This window comes from Microcebus murinus, chromosome 1 (genome assembly GCF_040939455.1).
Source record: "Microcebus murinus isolate Inina chromosome 1, M.murinus_Inina_mat1.0, whole genome shotgun sequence".
Lineage (NCBI taxonomy): Eukaryota > Metazoa > Chordata > Mammalia > Primates > Cheirogaleidae > Microcebus > Microcebus murinus.
Window position 1 is genome coordinate 25,542,371 of NC_134104.1, and position 10,060 is coordinate 25,552,430.

Sequence of the window (10,060 nt, forward strand, 5' to 3'; positions counted from 1 at the left end):
CAAGCCTCGTTCCAGTGTTCAGTCTACTACCTAGCTCTGAGATGTTGAGAAAACCACTAGATTTTATGAACATTATGAATCTCCATTTGATTTAAAGAAAGAGCAAGTTAAATTTATATAACATTGTCCCAAGAAGATATTTATCATATAGTTGTAAGATATTTTTGTGTTAAGTAAGAATGTTGTAGAGCAATGAGTAAAGATAAGATTTTTATAGATAAAATAAGAAAAAAGGAAACAATCATATATATATATATATTTGCTATATTTCTAATGTAAACATAGAGAGATTGTAAAAAAAAAACAAAACAATAAAAACTGCTTGTCCAAAGGGGATTGGCTAGAGAATGGTGGTAGGGAAATGATTAAATTTTTCTCTGCATCTCTCTGTATTGTTTAACTACAATGTTTTCTTAAAATGTTTTGTAGAGACAAGGTCTTAGGCTGTTCTCAAAATCCTGGCCTCAAGCAATTGTTTTGCCTTGGCATTCTTTAACTAGTCTTATGAGCACATATAGTACAAAGGTCTTTTTAAAATTAAAAACACAATAAAGAGAAAATTATAACATTAATAAATGAAGTTAGTTAACCTTGATAATAGTTATCTGGTTCTAGGGGTGCACACCTCAGGGTTTTTAATTTTAAAACTAAAAACCCTGAAGTGTGCAAAATTATATCCAGATTTTTATTCTGCCTCGGAATCTTGTGTTCAGTCTAGTTGCTCCTGGTGTGTGCCCTCATTGTACCTTGTAATTTTTTTCTTCTTTTTTTAATTTCAATAGATATGGTGGTACAAGTGTTTTTGGTAACACGGATGAACTGTATAATGCTGAAGTCAGGGCTTTCAATGTACCTATCACCAGAATAGTGTTCATTATACCTGACAGGTAATTTTTTATCCTTCACACCCCTAGGATACAATTTATATAGAATAAAATGCACCTATTTTAAGTGTACACTTATTATGTATGCACAGATTTACACACCTGGGTAATCAGCCCAGAATTTATTATTTTTTAAAATCAAGATCGCCTATAGTCTCACTAATTCCAGTGAAATTTCCTGGCTCTTTCTCTGGGGTGGGAGGCAAGGGGAGGTAGAAATAACTATATAATGTTGAGGAATGACCAGTGCAAGTGTTGTTCCTCACATCTTAGATGCATATCTGTAGAAAATTTTGGTCATTTGCAATAATTCTCCATGTCTGCCATGGCGCTGGAACTATGTGAGTTTGGAAAGGCCTGAGGAGGCATTTAGGCAAATTCAGCTGGGAAGACCATCTGAGGTCCCTGCGCCAACAGGGAAGCACCCAGAGCTAAGGAGGAAGAGCAGTGTGGCATGCTTAGGTAAGCAGAGGCATGAGCCTTCACCTTCTGGAGGCTCCCTCGACCACTCCTCAGTGGGCAAGACTGCCAGATCCCCATGGACAAAAGTGCCACACTGCCCAGAAACACACGCCCAGGACTAGTAAAGATCCCAAAGGAAATGTTGGAACCAAGGACCTCTCCCCCAGCTCTCCCTCCACCCCAGGCGCCATCTCTGGGAAAGGGAGGAATAGTCTCACAAGAGAGTGGAATTTATAAACCAGCTGAATATTTACCTGCAAAAAACTGTTTCATGTAGGAGGAAAAAGGAACTACTCAAAATATTAAGAGACCAAGACACTTCTAATTGGCAATTTTAAGTATTTTCCTTTTTACTCAGCAGGATGAGAACTTCTCCAGAAATTTGGTTTGATTAGATCAGCGTTTTGCAATAAAATTATAATGTAAGACACATGTGTAATTTTAAATTTTCTAGAAGCCACCGTAAAAGGCAAAAACTGTATAGTACCCAGCAATTTGACTCCTACATATATACTCAAGAGAAATCAAAACATATGTCCACACAAAAGTACTACTCATCCACAAAAACAATGGTGATCTAGCACCTCTTCTATTATCCTGGATAGAGCTGGAGCCCATTCTACTAAGTATCACAAGAATGGAAAAACAAGCACCACATGTACTCACCAGCAAATTGGTATTAACTGATAAACACTTATGTGCACATATAGTAGTAACATTCACTGGGTGTAGGGCGGGTGGGAGGGGAGAGGGGGGATGGGTATATTCACACCTAATGGGTGTGGTGCACACTATCTGGGCAATGGACAGGTTTGAAGTTCTGACTCAGGTGGGACAAAGGTAATATATGTAACCTAAACATTTGTACACCTGAAATATGCTGAAATAAAAAACAAAACAAAACAAAACAACTTGTACATGAATGTTTGTATCAGTATTATTCATAAGAACTCAAAAGGGAAAACAAACCAAATGCCCATTAACAAACACAGCATATAATAGAATATTATTCAGTAATACAAAGGAATAAAGGACCTATATATGTACAAGAGGAATAAAGGACCTATATATGCTACAAGAGGGATGAACCTTGAAAACATTATGCTAAGTGAAAAAACCCAATGCAAAAGACCACACATTACAGTACATCATGCCATTTATAGGAAATGTTCAGAATATGCAAATCCATAAAGACAGAAAATGGATTAGTGATTGCTTAAGGCTAGGAGGGGTGAGGAAAAATGAAGCCTGACTATTAATCTGTATGGGACTTCTTTTATGGATAATAAAAATGTTCTAAAATTGAAAAAAAAGGTAAACAAATATCTTTATTTGAAAAATGAATAATTTCAAACTTGATATTCTCCGATAGCCTTTAAAAATCTTAATTCGCCTGTAGTATATTTGGAGAGGATGCTACAATGTATTAAAATATTTTATTTGGATGTCTAGGATTGGCCCCATTATAGTTTAATAATGTTTCTATGACTACATAGCCTAGATTCTGGGAAATGCAATAGTAAAAAATAAAGATTATATTGTGGCATTTAATATGAATAATATGAATTTATGAAAACTAGTCAAAAAGTTTATGAATAATATTTGTTCCAAACAATCTATGATTACGTCTACAAGCAAGCATATCATGAAAGTCAGTTGAACAATATTTTAAACATCTGTCATTTCACATATATTAAAACATCAGGCTAAAAATAGAGCAAAAAATCCTAATTGTTTAATAATATTAAGAGCAGAAAAATAATTGCATTGCAAATCTTTCACTACGAAGTTGAATTTGCAATTTTAATTTTTCCCTTAAAAATGGCAAAAGACATTGTACTTAGTGTAAAATAAAAAAGAAAGAAACGTTTTGTTCCAGAGAATCTTTATTGATCTACAGATAGTGCGGAAGTAGAATCACTCGTCAGAATTAGTTTAACAGCATCTTTAGAAACCAAATGAGAAGATGATATGACAGCCCTTTCTAAAACATCCATCAATATCATCTGCTTCCTCCTGTTATGTCTTCCTTTTTCAAATATTTCCTTCAGACTCCACATCTGGAGTATTTCCTGTTCTGCAATAAATTATCTTTGTTTCATGAAATCTATGCAATTTTACAATACTCTCAATTGTCATTAAAATAGACTCTGTCCGGGTCACATAGATTTGGCCACTGAGTGAACACTTAACATTCATTTTTAGCTTCTGTTTTTTGAGAATGATAATGCCACCATCACAAGCCTTTCAGTTTATTTCAAATCTGTAGTACATCATATGGTTCACAAATCAAAATGACATAAAAAGCACCTTGCTTCTCATGTATTCTCCTGACTCCCTGGTGCAAACATTTCAGTTCTTCACTTTGACAATTAATTCTTCAGTTAGTACAAAGCCATGACTATATTTTAAAAGATAATCATTTTTTAAATAATTTTTGAAAATCTAATACCTGAATGCTTCTAATATTGTTTTTATCAATGCCCATGATTCAAAAGGAATCATATGATATAATTTATGATCTCAGTATTTAGAAACTTTTCTTTTTGTCAGCTCATTACTAGACCATATAAAAGGAGACATTGGTGTTTTTTTCCATAGAATTTAGTTTAATAAATACATTTAAATAAAAAACAGAGAGCATTTATTTTATCCTAGACTATTATAGAAGGAGAAAGAATACACTTGAAGCAAAAGAGGAAATATTCTTTCCTTCTGTGCTTGAAGCCCACCGCTGGGGTTCAAGACTTTGGAGGTCTTTGTATTAGGTCATTAAATATGATATGTCCAATTTTGAATCAAAATATTAGTTTATTATATCTCAAACAAGTAGCAGTACAATTAATCAAAGTATGTGCCTAAACTATCGCACAATCTTCCCATCTTAATAGTAGCTTGTTTATGCCAACAGTGAAGAAGCATGGAGAGTGAGTGGTGATGAAATCATGAAAGGCACTTTGCACAGCTTGCGGAGAATTGAATGTTTTTACTTGCAAGAAATGGTCCAAAGCCTGGAAGAAGTGGTAGTCTGCAAGGTCTAGAGAATAAGATGGATGAGAGAGAGTTTCCAAGTCCAGCCTCTGTAGTTTCAGCAGCATTGTTTGTGCGACATGTGGTTGAGCATTGTCTTGCAAGAGGATTGGCCCATCTCTATTGACCAATCTCAGTTGCTTAATCACAAGCATCCTCATCATTTTGTCCAGTAAACATCTACTGTAATCGACTGATCAGGTTTCAGGAAGTTGTAGTGGATAATACTAGCGCTGGACCACCAAACAGACACCATTAGCTTTTTTTAAATTTTTTTTATTTGATGAATATTCCATTTTGGACTGTGTTTCAGTACTTCATCCTTACCCAACCATTGAGTCAAATGGTTGCGATTGTCAAAAAGAATACAATTTTCATCACATGTAATAATACAATGTAGAAATGGTTCACTTTTATGCCATGATGGCAAAAAAAGGCAAGCTTCAAGATGACTTCTCTCCTGACACTTGTTTAATTCATGTATCCAGCTTCTTAACCGTGCTCATTTGTTTCAAATGGTCCAATATTGTTCAATCAAAACTTACCTGAAGTCTCACTACTATCTGTGAAACATTAACTGCTATAAAAATTATCTTTCTACCAAAAGCATTTGTAAAATTGGACAAAATATATAAAGCATGTGATATCCACCTATCCAGCTTCTTTACTTTGCTGATTTGTTTCAAATGGTCCAATATTGTTGGACTAGTAACATTAAACCTTGCTGCTAATTCACATGTAGGTTGAGATGGATTCGCTTCCACTACAGCTTTCAGCTCATCATTATCCACCTTGATCTCAGGTTGCCCTTGTGGCTCATTTTCAAGATTAAACTCAGCAGAATGAAACCATCGACATGCTGTGCATTCATTAGCCACATCCTGCCCAAACACTTCACTGATACTTTGAGCTGTCTGTGTTGCCTTTGTTCCACGACAGAACACATATTTGAAAATAACACGAATTTTTGACTTATCCATGGTTTCATAAAAATTGCTCTAAAAAATGTGAAAGATAATCACAAGCCAAAGCATGCATTTGAAAGAATGAGGATGCACTTTCACAATAAAAATAGAACAAGAAGTGTCAGAGTGAAATGTCAGAGATATCAACTGTCAAACTTAGAACTTAAGGAAATCAGACATTTCATACTTAACAACCAATACACACACACGAACACACTCTTTCTCTCTCTCTCCTCCCTCCCCCCCATTGGGCCAGGGCTCTTGTTCCATTTGGAATGTGCTTGTTTTTTAGGATACAGTATAATAACTTTTTCCTTTTTGCATTATAGTGGTTTTTCAAATTTTACAAAATTAATCACTTAATGCATTTTTAAAAGATATTAAAATACATATAATGAAATTCAGCAAATTCTTGCCCTTCCTACGCTCCCTTCTAGTCTTGAATATCAAAGGCAATTGACTTCAACAATGCATTTGGTGAAGAAAATTGGTGAATTCACTTTGGAATATGCTGGGTTTGTCTAAGTAGAAGAGTCTAGAAAATAGTTGGATGTATGAGTCTTAAGTTTAGGAGAGAAACCTTAATACATATACTGGTCTGGGGAATTCTCACTATTATAGGTGGTTTTTGAAGCTGTGAAAATAATATCTAACTCAGAGGTTGCTTTTATGAAGTATGTATCTGAGAGCCCTTTGCAAAAGTATGATATAAATGTAAGGTGTTCTTAGAGAAGAAATAGATTTAAATATGGTAATAGAACCTTGGCAGCTTAACATACATCTTTAATGCAAGGAGCAAGAGACGGCAAGGACAGAGGCACCAAACTATTAAATAGATGAAAAAATAGTTCAAAAGGGAGCAGCAGGAGAAGGGTGGAGGAGAAGAAACTAACTCAATCTGATATTTTCTTAAAGCCAAACCTAGACCCCCTGTCCTGCAGCAGTTCAGAAGTTGGAAAAAAGCATTTCAAAGTAATGATTTTTTATGGAACTTTGTTGAATGGTCCATAGCAGGCATCCTCAAACTACAGCCCACAGGCCACATGCGGGTGTTTTTGCCCATTTGTTTTTTTACTTCAACATAAGATATGTGCAGTGTGCATAGGAATTTGTTCATAGTTTTTTTTTAAACTATAGCCCAGCCCGCCAATGGTCTGAGGAACAGTGAACTGGCCCCCTGTTTAAAAAGTCTGAGAACCCCTGGTCCATAGATTTATCCATGAAAATAAACATGGAATAGAATGGAATAGAGTATTCTTAAATGAAAAATTTGGCAGTAAGCGAAATTTGTCTTTTCTGCTTTCATCCATAAGTGCCTTTTATTTTTATCCTATGGTTTTCCAGAATTTCCTGTTTCAATTCTCTACTCAGTTTTATGCCTTAGAACCATGCTCCTTCCTCTAGATGTTTTATAGAAATGGTTCACCTTTATGTCATCACAGCAAAGAAAGGCAAGCGTCAAGATGACTTCTCTTCTGATGCTCATTTAATTCATGCAGAACCCATTTATCCAGCCTCTTTACCTTGCTGATTTTGCTTCAAACAGTCCAATATTGTTTAATCAAAACTTACCCAAAGTCTCACTACTATCCGTGAAATATTAACAGCTATGAAAATTATCTTTCTGCCAAAAATATTTATAAAATTGGACAAAATATATAAAGCAAACAAATTCACACATTGGACCATAGGCAGTACAAAATGTGATCTCTGAGATTAGCAAAATAATTAGGTGAATCCTAACCACCAGTTTATACTCAGAGGGCAGTTTACAGATCATAGTCCACCAAGGGGGATTTTAAACAGGGTCTACCAATCTAGCTGAGTTGAAGAAACAGAAATGAGAGTTCAGTTAGAAATTTGGCTAAATGTTGTGGGTCAGAGTGTCTCAAAGGAGGGAGTTTTACACACACACACACACACACACACACGAGTCTTGGAGGTATTGATTAGAAATCTGGAATGCATAGAATAAAATTTCATGAAGCCTGGGGGAAAAAACTGGAAAGCAATATTTGAAAATTCCCTGGAGGTCACTTAGGGCTATGAAGAATTTGTGTTACCCACAGCCAGAACTGTTAAACTTTGCTGTACATGCAGCATTAGGTAGAGTCCTCAGAAGAGTTATGCCTATGTGATGGCCTTAGAAGACTATTTTAAAACTTCAGTAAAAAACTGGAAGACTATACCTCGAAAAGATCCAACTTATTCCAAGTAACTTAACTTATGCCAGAAATTAGTTCAAAACTATTAAAAGAGAAAAATCACCATTTAAAACCACATATTTCACAAAAGTCTTACATCTAAGAAAAAAAATAGCAGGCATGCCAAAGAGCAAGATTATATGACACATAGCAAGGAAAAATAAATTGCTAATTAGACACTGCGGGGGAAAAAAAACATCAGTGGACTTGATGGCATACAAATACAAACTATCCAAAATAAAGCACAGAAAGAGAAAAGAAAGAAGAAAAAGAAAGAATGGCTCATCAGGAACCTGTGAGACAATATCAAGTTGTCCAAAAGTGAAATTGGCATCATTGGAAAGCAGGGCAGATAGTTGAAGAAAGAATACCTTTAAAAATAGATGCAACTATTATGTACCCACAATAATTAAAAATAAAATAATTTTAAAAAGGATATCAAAATATTTCAAATTTAAACAAATTATCACATTTAAAAAGAGCAACTAAGCTGAGTAAATAGAAACAAAACTACTCCATGGCACAATAATCAAATTACTGAAAACCAATGATTAAATACATTTTTTAAAAAATAACCAGGAAAAAGGCACATCACATACATAGAAAGGAAGATAATAATTATAGCAAACTTTTTATTGGAAGTAAATAAGTAAGTTTAACAAGGTTGAAAAATATAAGGTCATTACACAAAAGTTAATTGTACCTCTATACACTAAAAATAAATAAGAAATTAAAATTAAACAATACCATTAATTATAGTACTAAATTATGAAATGCTTAGGGATATATTTTGTAAAATATGTGTAAGACACATAAAATATGCAAGACATCCACTGAAAACCACAAAATATTGCTAAGAGATGTTAAAGAGGACCAAAAAATGGAGGACTATACCATATTTGTGGATAAGAAGAATTAAAATTTTTAAGATGTCAATTTTCTCTAAACTGATCTATAATTTAAATTAACCACGGTTAAATTTCCACAACGCTTTGTTGTTGTAATTGACACAGTGATTCTAAACTTTAAACAGAAATGCAAAGGAATTAACATATCAAGACAATTTAATAAAAGAGGAATCGAATTGGAGGATTTATAGTATCTAATTTCAGGTTATGCATTAATCAATATTGTCATGAAAATATTGATGTGAGGACAAACATATAATCGATGAGACACAATGAACAGAACATAAATAGACCCACCAACATATGGTCAAGTTGAGGTGGGGAACCAATGGCCTTGAGGCCACATGTGGCCTTCTAGATCTTTGAGTGCAGCCTTTTGACTGAATCCAAATTTTACAGAACAAATCCTTTTAATATAGGGAATTGTTCCGTGAGTTTGGATTCGGTCGAGGGGCCACAGTTGGGATCTGAAGGGCCACATGTGGCCTTGAGGCCACAGGTTCTCCACCCCTACACAGCAGTGGGACCGTTACCTCCCATATAAACATAGGAAAGCTCTAAAACAACCAAACTTTTTGGGCTTGGGTTAACAATGGTTTCTTAGCTAAAAGCATAGAACATGAAAGAAAATTCGATAAATTGAATTTCATTAAAAAAAAAAAAAAGAGGAGAGAGAGAGAATGAGAGAGAAAGCAGTTGCTATTCTCAAGACCCTGCTGAGAAAATGAAAAGGCAAGCCACAACTGGGAGAAAATATTTATTCAAACTTGTACCCGGTGAAAGTCATGTACGTAGAGTATATAAAGGAGTATTAGAACTGAATAAGACAAACAACCCAATTTGAAAATGGGCAAAAGATAAGAGCAGATAGCTCGCCAAAAATGGTATTTGAATGGCCAAAAACCAAATGTGAAGACGATCAACGTTTTTAGTCACCAGGGAAATGGAAATGAAACCGCAATTAAACATCATTAACCACCCACTAGAAATTAAAGACTGACAATACTATATGTGGGTGAGAAGGCAGAGCAATTGAAATTCTCATACATTGCTGGAGCAAATGTAAAATTGTATAGTCATGTTGGAAAACAGTTTGACAGTTTCTTATAAAGTTAAACATGCACTTGCTCTACGGCTTAGCAATTCCAAGTATTTATCAAGAGAAATTAAAATGTATGAACACACAAAGGCTCGTAAAAGAATTTACATTGCAGCTTTACTTAAAATAGCCCAAAACTGGATACAATCCAAATGTTTCATCAAAAAGTAAATTGTTATATAAGCTGCTGATACCCTCAACATAATGGATGGACCTTAATCACTATGCCGAGTGAAAGAAGCCACATTTTATATAGTTCGATTTGTATAAAATTCCATGAGAGACCAAACTGCATGTATAAAGCACATTGCTGTCATGAACCAAGAGATGGTAATACATATTTGACCACCAAAGGCCAACTTTTTAGGGATGAAGAAAGGTTCTATTTCTTGATTTCAGTGGTGATAACACAGTAATGCATTTTATAAACTCATCAAACCATATACTTAAAGGGAGTGAAATAATTGTATGTATATTCTTCAATAAAACTGATAATTTAAAATTTTTG